Consider the following 16,258-nt stretch of genomic DNA (forward strand, 5'->3'; position numbering starts at 1 on the left):
CAAGAGGTACTTTCTTGTTTTGTTTTTTTTGCCTCAGGATGGACACAATTTATAGAGATTATCTGCAGGTTTTCCCTTTGGTTTCTGCTGAAATTATGGTTACCACTGATCATATAAAAGTTTATCAACCCTCTTGGCAGTGCCAGTATAGATGGGTTATATTTGGTTTGTTTCACGATTCTGTGTTTGGAGTGCGTAATGTCAGAGGTTCCCATTTTCTCCTGAATTTACATGCGGTCCTATTGTCATTCTCACGTGAACTGCAACACTTTCTTCATTAGCATATGCTGTTAATATGTTCATGAAATTAATGTCACATTGTAATTAATCTGAAAATGATGTCATTTCTGCAGGACCTACAACCTCATTATGTTCACAGTATGTACATCACAGCCATGTTATTTCTGAAAGGGGTTTGCCTCTGTTTGGTTATTAATGAAGGGGCCATTTCTGCCCAATTTACAGGGATTAACTCTTTACAAGAAATTGTTCCGAAGCCTTGAAGTAAGACACTGAGCAGCAAAAGTACTATATGCTTTAAGAAAAGAGAGAAAAATTGTTGCACAGTAGCATTTATTTATACAGCACATTTAATAATTCATACAAAAAAAAAAAAAAAAGATGGGTTAGCTTCAGCACACTGAGGGCAATATATAAGGCTGAGCGGGATCAAAAACTTAGGAGTAGCTAGTAACTATGAATTTCCAAACAGAGCAATGGTATTTGATTTCTAAAGAGTAAGATGATGACGAACCTGATTTTAAAGTCATGCTGAGAAAAAAAAAAATAAAAAAAAAAAATGCCCATGAATAGTTGTCCTTGCTGTACAGGTAAGTCAAAATTAATCAAGTATTGCTAAAAAATACCTGTTTAGTCTCCAGATCAGTAGGACGGATTTCAGCCCACTGTTTCATTTGCAGCAATTTATAACAAAATAAAAATATAGAAGGCTATCTTTCCTTGTAGGTAAATGTTATCCTCTCTAATAAAAACATTTTTATCACGGTGCAATTTTTTTTTTTTAGATGTTAAACAAATGTGCTTTTCTGTCAGCATTTCCAGGGCGATTTACACCAATGATCTATTTACAAATGTAAGCAAAGTTACTGTCATCTTAAAAGAAGTATCTCATAGGCGGCTTTTGAAAATTAGGAGGAATAAACCGGGATGATCAACCTCACAACCCTACTTTCCTAATAAGAAATCCGCGATGGTTCGTGGCGGGGATTAACTTATAGCAGGAGTGCAACGTCAGTTCCCGATATTGACTGATATCAAATACCACGACTTTCCGTGGGCCCGGATTTCACTCTCAGCATTTGGCATTCGCGTGGTTGACTGGCAGCCTGTCAGCTCCTGCCCGTGCAGGCTGCCGGCTGCCTCGGGTCCTGGGTCCTCCGCAGGAACTGCAGCCGGCGGAAGGCACGTTTCAAGAACTACACCTTTACTTTCTCAGGAGCGGCACAGCAACGGCGATGAAAGGAGGCATTAGTGAATAAACGTATTTTAATAATTGATACCATGGCTCTCTGTAAATATTGATAGCTGATAAGATACTTTAGTCAAGGGTTTCTGAGAAAGAGGAAGATGGAATGGTAAATACTGGGAAAGGAAGTCATGCTTGGCAAGGTCCTTTGTAACTTCTTTTGCAAAAAGATGCATTAATCAAATACATAATAAATACTGCTTTTCCTTGGGATTAGGGGGGATGGAGAGCTCGGGCTGCAGCCTGCCGGTAAGAACAGCGTGGCAAACAAACTTCATAGTTCTGGGAGGAAAGGCGTATTTATGAATGGGATTACTGGTGTGGTTGCCTGCCGCAGCAGGGAAAGGATTCACTGCCCCCGGAGGCAACTTCCCAGCCCTGTGCCAACTCGTATGACTATTGAGATCCTCTCTCGAAGCCCTGTAGCGGCACAGGGAAAAGGAGAACTGATGTTTCAGATGGTTGTGGAGGAAGGTGGGACACGAAAGGAAGGCAAACAAAAAGACCAAACAACTCCACAACAAATGGGGGGGGGGGGATACATCCTAAAGAAATATTTTTTTGGTTTGCTTTGTTTTTTAAACGCAATTTTGACGCATGCCTTCGCGTCCATGGGTAGCATCAAACCCGCGCCGATGGAAGGGCGCACATAGCTGTGTTTCAGGCGATCAGAAATACCCGTTCCCCCCTTGCAGTAACAGGTTCCGACACGAAGCCAGCACCAACCGCGTGCCGCAGAGATGCGTCCCCGCAGCACATTAAGCTGCGTGTGTCGTTCGAGCCACCAACGCCAGCAAACACGTGCGCCAAACCCCTGGAAGCACGGAGACCCGGCTAACTCCTCCACAAAGCAGAGGGCCCCCGGCCCGCGGCCCCCGGGGGGCTGTAGCCGCAGCCGCCTGCAGGCCCGGGGGTCCCAGCCAGCGCTGCCAGGGCAGCCGAGCACCGCGCTCAGCACCCTGCAGTGCTGACCCCCGTTAGGTTTCTACACCGCGGCCACGGGAGGTGTCGGGGTTGAACGGTGCGTGACCTGTCGGGATAACGGGAAGCCCGCGTGTCGTTCGGGCACTGTTGAGGCCGGCGCATCCCCCCGATCGCTTGGCGGAGGGATGAATCCCAGCCCCCTCCGCCGTGACCCGCGGTTTTGTACCGGCAGGTGGGTGGGTGGGTTTGCGGAGCCGCTGCGGTGCCGAGGCGGGAGCGGGAGTGCGGGAAGGCGAGAACAAAGGACACGGAGCCCGGGCCGCCGTGACGAGGAGCCGCGCAGCGCCGGGCGGGCAGCGGGGGGCCCGGGGGGCCCAGCATCCCCGTCCCAGCCGGGAGCAGGACCCGGCGGCCGCCCGGCCTCAGGCTGGAGGGAAGCGCCGTGCGCGGCGGTGCCGGCGGGCGCCTCTGCCCGCATCCATCCTCCCGCTGCCCGCCGGCGGCCGGGACACGCCGCCCCGCTCGGCTCCCGCTGCCGCTGCCGCCCTGCCTGCCCGCCGGGCGGGCTGCCTCGCCTCGCCTCCCCCGCTCCCCCCTCACCTCAGCCGCCCCCCTCTGTCTGGCTCCCCCCGCTCTGTCTGGCGGCCCCCCCCTTCCCCGTCCGTCCCCCCCCCGTCCCCGCCGCGCTTCTCGCGAGAGCTGGGGATGCCGCCGCCGCCGCCGCCGCCGCCGCCGCGGAGGGGGAGACACTCGGGGGGAGCCAGTGACGTCGGGAGTTTTCCTGAAAGTCAATAACGAGCCCGGCGGAGGCGGCGGGAGGAGCCGAGAGCGGGGCCCGGGCGGCTCCGGGGTGAGTGCGCCGGGGGGAGCCGCCGCCGCCGCCCTCCTGACCCCGCGCATCGATGCTGCGGCCGCGCTGCCCGCCCGGGCGCCTCCCTGCGTAGCGGGGCGCGCAGCTCCATGTAGCCGCCGCCGCCCGCCAGCGCCCTGGGGCCGGAGCCGCCTCCTCCCGCCCCCGCGGAGACACCGGCCGCCAGGGACCGCCGAGACCGGCGGGGGGACAGGGGAGGAGGCAGCGGCGCCCTCCCTCCCCTTCTCCCCCCGGAGCCGCCGCCGCCGCCGCCCTCGGGCTCCGCAGCAGCGCCCGCGGCGCCGCCGCCTCTGCAGGTACGGGGCGGGAGGGGCCGGGCGGCGGCGGGCGCTGGGGCGGCGGCGCCGGGGGCGGCGGGGAGCGCGGCGGGGGGCGCCCGTGGCCTAGCGCTGCCGGCGGGGAGGGGTGCGGGGATGGGGGGGGGGTCGCCCTCCCGGCGGCGCGGGGCTGAGGTGGGAAGGGTGGGGCGGGGGGAGGTTATGTAACGCGGGGGGGGGGCGCACCCGGGGGCGCTGCTTGCGCGGGGCCGGCGGTTCCCACGCGGCGGCGGCGGCCCCTCCCCGCCCCCCCCCCCCCCCCCCCCCCTCCGATCCCTGTCCGTCCGTGAGGCGGGTGCGGGGTTTATCCGCTGGGAACTTGCGAGTGTGGGGGGTGCGGGGGTCGTGTGTCCCCCCCCGCGCTGGGAGCAGGCCGCTGGTGGCAGCGCCTCGCTCAAGTGATGCTGCTGCCGCTGCTGCTGCTGCCGCCGGCGGCGGCTCTGGCTGCAAGTAAACAAACCGCCCCCCCCGGCTCCCCGCCCGCCCCGGCCATCATGGAGGCCGCGGCCCACATGTAAAAGTTGATGCGCAGGCGGCTGCTGGGGCCGACCGGCCGCTTCACCCCGGGGCGGTGGGGTCTGTCCCGGGGGTGGGGCGGGGGGACACACACGGGGAGAGGGGCCGGGGCCGGGTCAGCGCAGCGCCGCCCAGCACAAAGTTACCGGATCGCCCCGTTATATATTGTAGTTTCGATGCAGATGATGGTGATGTCGGGAGCGGTGAGGGCTCGGGGCTGCTGGGTGGCTCTGCGGGAGCACAGAGTTTACTTCTGGATGGGAATGGAAGAGGCGCGAAACACCCAGGGCTGCTCCTGTCGCCTTCCCCCGTGGCGCACTATCCAAAGGGTGTATGTAAAATTAATAACATTATATTGTCTTACAGCTGAAAAGGAATAAACAACTTCATCTCCCTTGACCTTTATTCTAAATTCTTCTCCTGAATGTCATTCTTAGTTGACTCCTCTGTATCTATATCGCCTCATTGTTTTTATGAAACACCTCTCAGGCTTGATTTGCTTCTAAGGGTTGTTACGGGACTCAGGATGCGCCCGATACCTGCGCCACCACCTTTTTTCACTTCTGAAGACACTCACAGCAGTGTCTTCTGCTGATGTTTGCTTAAGCTTTGCCAAAACTTTGCTGGTAAGCAAACGTGGCCCCCCTGTTTTGCGTACAGAGGTCTTTATTTCTCAAAGCAAAACCAGCATGCAAATAAGTAAATAAGTAGACCTACGCTTCCGACAAGTTGCACTTTAAGCGTGATCTCTTCCTTCTGCCAGCTTCTGTGTAGGCCAGTTCTGGCTCTTCTGCACTGGAACATGGGAAGAGTAGCCATGAGCTAGGGAAGGAGGCTTAGTTTGACTTTTAAAGTAAGCATACTACTTAAGAAGATTGTGTTTGTAGGACTGTTTGTTTTTTTTTACAGGAGCCTTTAAGTTGACCCCAATATCTTTAACTGGATTGGATTGCTAATTATAGTCCATGTGGATATATTTTGGTTGGATGTAACGAGCAAGTCAAGTTCACATAGGACCAAAGAAAAACTTCAGAGATAAGAAAAAGTCTCTGTTTCCTAGAAGGCTACACATAATAATTAGAGTAACTCCTTTTTTTGCTCCTAAGTGCATGGTGTGTGCTTATATATGTGTAATATTAACGAGACTGTCTTGTTCTGGACAGTTTATTCTATGGTCTATTCCTGCTTACCCTAACTAGGTTTGAATGAATTTGGTAGTCTCCTTAGCTTCCTAAATAGGTTCATAGAAAGCAGTATTTCAGCATCTTACTACCTCATTTGTTTGGCGCTTGGGGGGAAGATGATGTGTAGTTAAGCAAAAAGCTGTGGCTCTGTGGGAAGTCAATGTGAATTTTTAGTTTTTATGTTGCCCCAGTTGAAGTAGATGCAGTTTTAAGGGTTGGATGGCATAAATGTGCACTAGGAAATGTTGAGTTTCTGATGCTGTAACAAATGCTTTGTGAAAAGGGAAATAGTTTGGTGAGGTTTTTTTCCAAGCTTAACCCAAAAACACTTGCTAGAGCTTTGCTATTGTTTGTAACCCAAGCTTCTGTTTGCAAGATGTTACCAGGGTCCATGACTTCCGACTACAGTTTGAAGCAGCATGTGTCTAAAGTTTGTATAATAACTGAAAGAACCTTCAGACTACTTGGAATTTGTCTAGTGCTGATTGATTGAGTGTTCTTTCACTGTCTGGGTGCACATTTTCCCAATTTAGAGACCTACTGAATAATCATTGCTATACCCAAGAAGCATTATTTGCTTGGAAACTCGAAATACTCAACTGGATTGACACCATGACTGTAGTGGTTTGTGTTAAACAACATGTTTGAAATATCTTTGCTGTTCTTAGTATGAAGAAGATACAGTTTCTTAGAACCGTGTTTGGTTATAGTTCATTTTGGGCCGGTAGTGCCAGAGGGGAGGTAGATTTGGTGACAGGCTAGCCCAGCTTCAGCTTTGCAACAGGTGACCCAATATTCTTTGGCATCTTTCATGGCTTGTGTGTACTACTAATTTTAATTGACACTGGAGAGTGGAAGGACGTTGAAGTACACTGGGTGAAAATTTTGTTGTGCCATACTTCCATTTTGACACGGATAATGCATAAATGAATTGATGGCTTTAAAAGTAATGCACTGTACTGCAACTGTATGTTTTGTAGGTATGCTAGTTGGCTGTATACCAAAAGCCCTCTGTTCTCTTTTTTCCCCAACTAATAAAGTAAACATTCTGTTCAAAACATGCAGTACTCCCTTTGCAAACAGCAGTAACAGTTTCAAAAGGAGGGGAACAGTTAAACGCCCGCACCCACGACTTGCATTCAAAATTAAAATGTTGCTTTTATTTTCGGTGTTCGTGTTATATTTGCAACCTGCTTACTGTTTGAAGTACTGTCTTCTGTAGGAAAAGATGGCCAACTTCAGTGCCCTTCCAAATTGTTCTAGAAGTTTAATTCGTATCATCTCGAATTCTCATTCTGTTAGGATATGCCTAATCAGAGTGCTGTGGAGGGGGCAGGGGATACTTCGTAGCACAGCCAGGGAGTTCTGCACTGCTTGTGAGGAAAGGTGTGTTTTCAGTGAGCATCCCTCTTGCCATCCAGCACCTTTTCCTCTGGGTTGTTCAAAAGAGGCTTCCCCACCATCGCAGGGTCTCCTTGGTAAATGTGTTGCACTAGTTGCTCTTTTTTGCAACAAGTTAGTGTGGTGTAGCAAAGATTATTTTCTAAAGATAAGTTACAGAGTAAATGGAAAAGGTGATTCAAAGTGTTTTTAAAAAATAATCTGTTAAAGCCAGAGGAAAAAACAACCCCCCAAAACCCAAACAACCTTGAGTGTGAAAGCTAACTTTTCAGTGTTTTTACACAGTGTAAAAAGTAATCTTTAAAGTTTTACTTTGTACTTTCATCTTGACTAATTGTAAGGACAACATTCCAGGCTACCCATATGAAGAGAAGAATTTATAAATGAAGCTTATTTAGACAGATCACTGATACATACTGATGGAAGTTCTGCAGAACATGCAAGGGTGTAGTAGTTGGTTATTTGGCATTTTGTCCTTGTTCCATAGCTCTAGATCAACGTTAGGTATGGGCATTTGGGTAGCTTTGAGGCATGCCATGCATTTCAAGCAGATTCTTTTTGTTATTATTTAAAGGTGGTGTTCAGGTGTAGTAGGAAGCTGTGGTGAAGTTAATACTTCCAAAAAAATCTCCCCCGGTATTCAATATCATTACTGTCCCTGGAGAGTATGTGTTTTTGGCATGTATATATGAAGATGCTTATTTTTGGTCACTTCAAATGTTTCTTTGATTTTTGGTGCTATTTGTATCAACGCTTATTACGTTTTGATTAAGTATTCTAATATACATTCAGTCCATCTTGACCAATCCTCTCTTTCCACATGTTTTGATCTGAGTGTCTAGGTGTGAGTCATCCTGGTCAAATATAGCATTAAGAACAAATTGTTGCCCTGTGATATCCCCCCCCCAAATATCCTGACTAAAGAACAGTAGTAACTTTTAAATTCCCTCAAGAATGCAAGTGGGACCTCAGTATTTCATAGGCATGTCGGAATGACCTCTCAGCATGGTTTGTCAGACTTCCCCGCATTTGTCCACGTGGTGAAGTTCTTTTGAGTGCCTCCTGTAGCAGGAGTGAAGATGAAGAGCCTGCTTCAGCTTGGCTCAGGTCGTTGAAGGCCTCACCGCTGTCTTTCTGTAGTGTGGAGTGACCGTGCCCAACAGTCACAAACTTCAGGTTTAGCTGAAACAGCTGATTTAGCACCACAGTTAATACAGCATTTCTCAGCTGAGTCCCAGAAATCTTGCAAAAAAATTTCTACCAACACAGGTAATTTTTTTTCCCTAAGCATTTAGTGTGCTTCTTGAGATATGTGATCGGTGCAGCCTGCCCTTGAGAATTTATTAAAATTAATACATCTTTTTCTAAATGTGTTGATGTACTTCGAGGCAGAGAGTTGAAAGTTGTATGTGTGAGTTTCACATAATCTGGCTTTTCATATAACATTTGCCAAAGGCCTTTATCTGATGGGCTCTGCGTCTAGCCTTCGACGTGTGTCAGCAATAGTATACCTTTGAAAAAGGCACGGTCTTCATGTAAGGGAGTTCCTTCTGTCCTTAGGAAATCCAGATCTCGAGTGGGTGGGAAGAATGCTTTTTGAAGGTGAACAAGCAGATCCAAAGGTTTTGGGTTAGAAGTTGATTGCATTCTAGCCATAATGCAGTGTCAGATTTTTTGACAGTTCATAGGTTCAGCAATATCTGATTGCCTTGTAGGAAGGAATCACAAAGCTCGTTCCTATTGTTGCGAGGCAATTCAGAATCTAATTTGTTCAATATCCAGGAAATAAATAAACCCTCCTGTAAGAATTTAAGAGAGAGCTACTTGGCAGACATGTCATTGAACTTTTCCGATCTTTTATATTAATAGTTTGAGAACACATTTTTATCGCAGTACTTCCCTTTTGCTGTTACTCATAGCACTTCACAGATTTCTGGTTTCTATTATCTTCAACAGTGTGCTCGGTGTTTTATACGTACAATACGATGTTGTGCTGCAGAAAAGTTACTGTCATACAAACGATTAAATATATAAGCTTAATGAAACTTGATCTTGTGTCTCTTGAAGACACCTTTTAAAATCTCTTATCTCAGAATGAATAGGATTTTCGAGGTTCTTTGCACGTTTGAAAATTAGATTACCTTTTTCGGAGTAGTGTAGACATAGAAAGTAAATTTTAGTTTGTTTTAAAAATATGGAACTTGGGTTTAATTTCGCTTGGTTGTTTGAGTCATTACTAAAATATTTTTTTATAGGGCGAAGGAGCTTTGTCTTAAAAAGGCAAGAATTAGTATTCCTACATTAATCCCCAGCAAGTTAAAGTTATTACGTGTATTTTGAAGTGTTGAGTGGAATGCCATAATTATAATAGTTGTGATACTCAGCTAGTCCTTGGTTTGAGTTCCTTTAAGTCTCAAAACTCTCCCAAGTTTGTTTTCTCAGTAACTTTTTTTGATGTGTAACTTTAGCCCTCCCTTCACCTTTTCTACTTTAAATGTACTCTGGTTGAATTTCAGACCTATACTCTTAATACATTTTATCACTCTGCTGCTGCCAGATTTTTGATTATTTTTTTGTGTGATTGGGGGAAGGGGGATGGGGACAGAAAGGATTTAAAGCATTTTTGTCAATAAAGGCCACGCAAAACAATGGGTTGTTAATGTTTCACATGGGATTCTAAAGAAACAATTTAGTTACATTTAGAAACTTCCTTTATACCTCGGTAAACAAAGGCAAGGGTGGCTTTGTTCACCTTACTTTAATTATACCTTTGTCCCTTAAAATAACTTGCTTTGTCATTATAATAGGAAAAAAATACAGAGTGATGGTTTCTTTCCTGATAAACTTACTTAGTTGCAGAATCTAAGTAAAACATCTAACTTGTATATTAATATTTCAGCGTGCCTGTAGTCTCCCAGCTAGGCTTATCTGAGCATGTATTAGTTATGTGCAGCTTTTTGATATACTGAAAGTGAAAATAGAACACTGAAAATATTAAGGCACAAAGCATACACGTAAGTGTGCTTTAAAAAGAGCTGTTCATCTTTTCCGAAGTATGTTGTTTTTCCTTACCACAAGGTGTAGGCAGTGCCATTTTCCTGTTATCCCCCTCATTATTCCAAGTCAAGGGCTCTGAAATAGTTGTTAGGAACAAAATTCTGATACTGATATTCTTACAGACATTGAGGCTTTTGGTACGAAATATAGTTTAAAAAATACAATGCCTATCGTGGAGATATTTTGGGATTATTTATTTTTGTTTTAAAAGTTTGTAAAGTATGAACATTTCTACTAGGAAAGTATTTGGGGATGTCTTTAAGTGTCTTAATTGTGTGTAGATAAAGATTAACATTTTATAAATTCAGGATTTATTGTCTTTTAATAACCCTGTTTCTTTGATTTCTTTGTCTTGTCAAACCAGTTTATGTGTTGTTTTGTATTTTTTTTTGTTTTGCCCCCTTTTTTTTAAAAAAAATTGACTCTAATAAGTTGGACAAATACTATCTGTCTGCAGGTTCCTTTTTCTCAATTTAAGCAGTGATAGTATTTAAATCAGTCAGTCCTCCTGAGACCATAAAAAGGGACATAATCCATTCTGCTGTGTTTGAAGTGTAACCAGAATTCTAGAACAGGTAGTTTGTAAAAGCCTGTATAAATACTCTATACTTTTTAGATAAAGCACTCAACTGAATGTGATTCTTCCATTAGTGATACTTGCTAATTTTATCTAGTAGGTTTTGTAGGAACCTCTGTTCTTCAACATTGTCTTTTGTGTAATTTTTGATGATGTGCAATATATCCTCTAATTGTTTGACCAGACTTTTAGATAATGACTTTGGTAGGGGAAGAGGATATGCATGAGTTTTTCATATAAATAAAACTTGGATCACAGCTTCCAATCCTAAAGACAACTCTGTTTTTAGTTTAGAGCCGTACCTTTTGAATTCCTTGCTCTGTGATTGCAGCTGGTGCTGGAGACAGTTACAGCCTGTTTGGTTCTCCTGGAGAATTCAAAGTCAAATTTGAGAAAACTTCTTAAGAGCTTGATCTGTTATGAAAAAAAAAGCCCCCAGAGCACTGGAAAACAAAAGTCTGTGTGATGGAAGCCGCTAGATGACTGGGAGCTGCTTGCCTTTTTTTTTTTTTTTTTTTTTTTTGTAGTGTGTGTGTTTTCTGTGTGCATGCACAAAATTCTTCAGTTACCTTTCTGAGAAATAAGGAGATACAGAGATGATGAGATTTGGCTCTGCTTACGATGAGGACCAAAGAATCTCAGTGAGTCAGACAAAGGGAATCAGAAAGATTGGCTTGCTGTTGTTTTTTTTTCCTCCCAAAACATATTATTAAACAGATGATTGCTTGGAAAAAGGGTAAATGGTAGTTCCCTCATACATTAAAAGAATAAGGTTGGATGAATCACGAAGTTGATAATGCCACAAGAAGTTACAGGGATTGTCTCTGGAAGTGCTGAAACGGATCCTGTTGGTATTCTCTCTGGTAACTTGAGTTGGTAAATGTGAGAGTATCTGTTTTTTCTCAGCTCCAAAATTGTTGAAAGTAGGAGCCTGTGTTTATGAAAGTTCTTACAACAGAGACCTGAATCATACAATTTACACTGAATTTATGGGCACTGTCTTCTTTACTCAGCTGTCTCTTGTCACGGGGGAAATGGGAGGATGCCCAGATTCCAAGGGAGTGTTGTCTGTTCTTATGAATCTTGATGATTATTCACTTACACTTACTGGTTGTTTGTTAAGTGTAGACCTGAACCGCTGTTTTCAGTCCTTCTGCTTGGAAGGGATTTCCTTCCTTCTCTCCATCCACTGGCTCGGTGGAGGTACCTCACTGCTGTGATGGGCCTGAGAACATCCTTTAATGTAAAAATACAGCTTGAGGAAAAGGTGTCTTCCTACTGAATGGTCTGTTGCTTTTTTTAATGGTTGCTCTTACAGTTTCCATGTGGTAGCATCATGAAGGGAGCTGGTTCTTCTCTATATTGCTGTTATTCTGGCAGTTCAGGGTGAAAACTGAAAAGGTGTTGGCTACTTTTCACCATGGCTTGGGAAAACTGAGGCTTGGTGGGGGGGTCTGGAACTCTGTTGCAGGTAATAGCTTCTGCTTAATCTTTGTTCATAAAGATGCCTTTGCGACCTATACAGCTGGGAACTTCGAGGTGTAATACTAGCTCTTCAGAAGTGTGCTGAAGCGTTTCCTCTAACGCTATAGAAGTGGCTTAAGAGCGTTCCAAAGCAGAAAGGAGAAGTTTTACTATTTTTTGCCAGAAAAAATACAGGTGTCTTCTTCACATGACTGACTGCGATGGAGTAAATTTTTACACCCGCACCATGAAGCGTGCAAGCAATTGGTTCTTGCATGTATTATGCATATACGTGACTATCTGATACTGTCTGCAGGATACACACAATGTACTGTTGGAAGCATATCTTCCAAGTTCTGTTTGATAACGTTGGGGGAAAAAAAAGCAATCCAACCTGTTCTGCAGTTGCTGGAATGTATATAAAAACAAGTCAAGTCTTTCCCTGTAGGAAGCAGCTGGAAGGCAAAATATTTTCACTTCTTACACGTTTTGTCCCTGTTTCTTTGGGTTTATCTTATAGGAATAAGGGAAACTGTAAAAATTCCTATATACCAACCACTGAAACTTGAAGCGCATTAGGAGGGCAGAGTTGATTGCTAACAAAAATTTAAGTTCTGTGCCAGCTGTGCAGAGTAAACATTTCTGTAGCTTTTCTTAAAATAGTTGAACTGTAGATGAAATGCTATTTTCATATGAGAGTTCTTGTTCCACGCGTTTCAGGCAACTCCTTTATGTCTGTAGACAATCCTTTATTACATCTTCAGAGAAGAAGGTTTCTGTGGGACTATTTTTCACTAAGGTCAGTTTTGGTCATGGTAACGTAATTCTCAAAAATCTGCTCTTTTAGAGCTTTGCTGAGTGACTTTCAGAGTAAAGGAATACAGCTTTTAGAAAGCCTCAAAGGAATTTAATAAGGGATAATTCTACAGATGCTTACAAGTGGCTTCTTGAAAGTGTAGTGTGAATGTGTAACCTTTATTTTCATTAGTCTTTAAATCCTTTGATTTATCTCCTTCAGCTTGACTTTTAATTACCCATTAAGGGAGCCATCAATATAACCACACAACTGTTGATAATTCTACTTAAGTTGTTCCTGGTAATATTGTGAAGCTAAACTGGAGATAATTCTGGAGGCGAGTACCAGAAGGCCAGCCACCTTGGGGGTGTGCATGGCTAGGGTGGATCCTCTTGCACCCCTCCTGAGAAACCTGCATGCTCAGTTACCTCTCTGAAATGCCCGTCCACCAGCGCCCGCAGCACGGGGAATAAGCAGGAAGAACTGGAGATCTGTGTGTGGTCGCAGGGCTGTGATCTCATTAAAGTTACAGAGACATGGTGGGACAGCTCGCGTGGCTGGAATGCTGTGGTGGATGGCTGTGTACTTTTTAGAAAAGACAGGTCAGCGTGGACGGGTGGTGGAGTTGCTTTCTATATGTGAGGGAGCAACCGGCACATATCGGGCTTTCCCTAGGGGTGGATGCAGAATGAGTCGACAGTTTATGGGTAAAACTGAGGGGCAGGTCGACGTGGGGGACACGGTTGTGGGTGTTTGTTACAGGCCACCTGATCAGGATGAGGGAGTCGATGAGACCTTCTAAAGGCAATTGGAGGTAACCTCACAGTCACAGGCCCTGGTTTTCATGGGGGACTTTGACCATCCTGATACCTGCTAAAAAGACAACACAGCTAGGCACATGCAGGCCCCGACGTTCCTGCAGAGAACTGATGATAGCATTTTGGTGTAGGTGGTGGAGGACCCAACAAGGCGAGGTGTGCCACTGGACCTTGTACTCTTAAAGAAGGACTGCTTGGGGATGTGAAGGCTGGGGGCAGCCTTATCTGCAGTGACCATGAGATGGTGGAGTTCAGGATCCTGTGTGGGGGAAGCAGGGCAATAAGTAGGATTGCAACCCTGGGCTTCAGGAGAGCTAACTCTGGCCTCTTCAAGGGCCTCCTTGGAGGAGGCCCATGGGTTAGGGCTCTAGAAGGCAGGGGAGTCCAACCAAGAGAGCTGGCTAATACTCAAGCATCACTTCCTCCGAGCTCAAGATCGGTGCATCCCCATGAGTAAGAAATCAAGCAAAGGGGGCAGGAGGCCTGCATGGATGAGCAGGAGCTTCTGGCAAAACTCAGACAGAAGAAGGGAGTTTATGGGACATGGAAAAAGAGACAGGCCACTCAGGAAGAACATAGGAGTGTTGTCAGAACATGCAAGGGGGTGGTAAGGAAGGCTAAGATCCATCTGGAGTTAAATCTGGTGAGGGAGGGCAAGGACAAGAAGGGCTTCTTCAAGTACATCAGTAGGAAAAGGATGACTATGGAAAATATGGGCTTGCTGCTGAATGAGGTGGGTGCCCTTGTGACGACGGATACAGGGAAGGTGGAGTTACTGAACAACACCTTTACTTTGGTCCTTGCTGCCATGGCCAGTCCTCTGGTTTTCCAGACCCTGGAGGCAAGAGAGGAGTCTGGAGAAAGGAACACTTCCCCCTGGTCTAGGAGGTTCGGGTTAGAGGTCACTTCAGCAAACCTGACACCATAAATCCACGGGCCCCAATGGGATGCACCCCCGAGTGCTGAGGGAACGGGCAGATGTTTTTGCCGAGACACCCTCCATCATCTTTGAAAGGTCATGGAGAACAAGACAGGTGCCTGTGGACTGGAGGGAAGCCAGTGTCAATGCAAGCTTCAAAAAGGGCAAGAAGGAGGACCCAGGAAACTACAGGCTGGTCAGCCTCCCCAGCATCCCTGGAAAGGTGATGGAACAGCTCATCCTGGAGGTCATCTCTAAGCATGTGGAGGAAAAGAAGGTCATCAGGAAGAGTTAATATGGGTTCACCAAGAGGAAACCATGCTGGACCAACCTAAAAGCCTTCTATGATGGCAGGACTGGTTGGGCAGATGAGAGGAGAGCAGTGGATGGTGCCTACCCTGACCTCAGCAAGGCTCTTGACACTGTCTCCCATAACATCCTCGTAGGTAAGCTCAGGCAGCGTGGGCTGGATGAGGGGACAGCGAGGTGGACTGAGACCGGGCTGAAGGGCAGAGCCCGGAGGGTTGTGACCAGCGGCGCAGGGTCCAGCTGGAGGCCTGTGGCCCACAGTGTTCCCCAGGGGTCAGTGCTGGGTCCGGTCCTGTTCAACTTGCCCATCAGTGACCGGGACGCGGGGACAGAGCGTGCCCTCAGCACGTGGGCAGGTGACACGAAGCCGGGGGGAGCGGCCGATACACCCGAAGGCTGCGCCGCCCTTCAGCGAGGCCTGGGCAGGCTGGAGAGCTGGCGGAGAGGAACCTCGTGGGGTTCAGCACAGGCAAGAGCAGGGTCCTGCCCCTGGGGAGGAGCAGCCCCACGCACCGGTACGGGCTGGGGCTGACCTGCTGGGGGGCAGCTCTGCGGAGGGGACCTGAGGGTTCTGGTGGGCAGCAAGTTGCCCGTGAGCCAGCAGTGAGCCCTGGTGGCCAAGGGGCCAGCGGGACCCCGGGGTGCGTGAGGGGGAGCGTGGCCAGCAGGGGCAGGGAGGTGACCCTGCCCCTCGGCTCTGCCCTGGGGAGGCCGCACCTGGGGCGCTGTGTCCAGGGCTGGGCTCCCCAGGTCAAGGGAGACTGGGAACTGCTGGGCAGGGTCCGGCGGAGGGCTACGGAGGTGATGAGGGGACTGGAGCATCTGCCTCATGAGGAGAGGCTGAGGGAGCTGGGCCTGTTCAGCCTGGAGAGGAGAAGACTTGGAGGGGATCCTACTAACGTCTACAATCTCTCAAGGCCAAGAGGATGGGGCCAGGCTCTTTTCAGTGGTGCCCAGCAACAGGACCGGGGGCAATGGGCACAAACTGCAGCACAAGAATTTCCATCTGAATATGAGGGAAAACTTCATCCTGAGTATGCCAGAGTGCTGGTGCAGGTTGCCCAGGGAGGTTGTGCAGTCTCCTTCTCTGGAGACATTCAGAACCCACCTGGATGTGGCTCTGTGCAACTTGCTTTAGGTGAACCTGCTTTAGCAGGGGTTTGGACTAGGTTATGATCTCCAGAGTTCCCTTCCAACCTTGACCATTCTGTTATTCTGTGATAATTCAGTTAATTTTGTCACCATTTTTATCTGATTTTTGTGTTTTGGGGGTTTTAATGACAGTTCAGTAAAGTAGTACACGCAGTGGGTGGGATGCAGTCCTACAGACATACACTTGAGATTGTTGGGACACTGGCTGACATGAAAATTCGTCGTAGATCAGATTTTGGTTGAATAGTACTAATTTAATTGTAATCAGTGGGTAAATAGGGAGCTTTAAGCATAAATCCATTCATTAAAACTGGGTGTCTACTGAAATCACAGACTTCATGATCAATATGCAGGCAGACAAGATTATTGCTGCTTAGTACAGAAGTTCCTTTCTTATAGCTTAGTCTCGGCCAACAACAATAAATTGTTGCACTTCTCATAAGCACACACCAAAATGGGAAAGTACA

The 16,258-nt window shown here is 47.1% G+C and overlaps 1 protein-coding gene across 2 annotated transcripts in view; it reads left to right on the top strand.

Annotated features, from left to right (window-relative positions):
* The first annotated feature begins 3,110 nt into the window (after positions 1–3,110).
* Positions 3,111–16,258, top strand: part of AKT3 (AKT serine/threonine kinase 3) — a 161,951-nt gene continuing 148,803 nt past the window's right edge. For both annotated transcript variants that reach the window (XM_037393014.1, XM_037393013.1), the window contains exon 1: positions 3,111–3,577. The gene's annotated coding sequence lies outside the window, so the exon portion shown is untranslated. The remainder of the gene's footprint in view (positions 3,578–16,258) is intronic.

Source organism: Falco rusticolus, chromosome 6, assembly GCF_015220075.1.
Source record: "Falco rusticolus isolate bFalRus1 chromosome 6, bFalRus1.pri, whole genome shotgun sequence".
In the NCBI taxonomy this organism is placed as follows: Eukaryota; Metazoa; Chordata; class Aves; order Falconiformes; family Falconidae; genus Falco; species Falco rusticolus.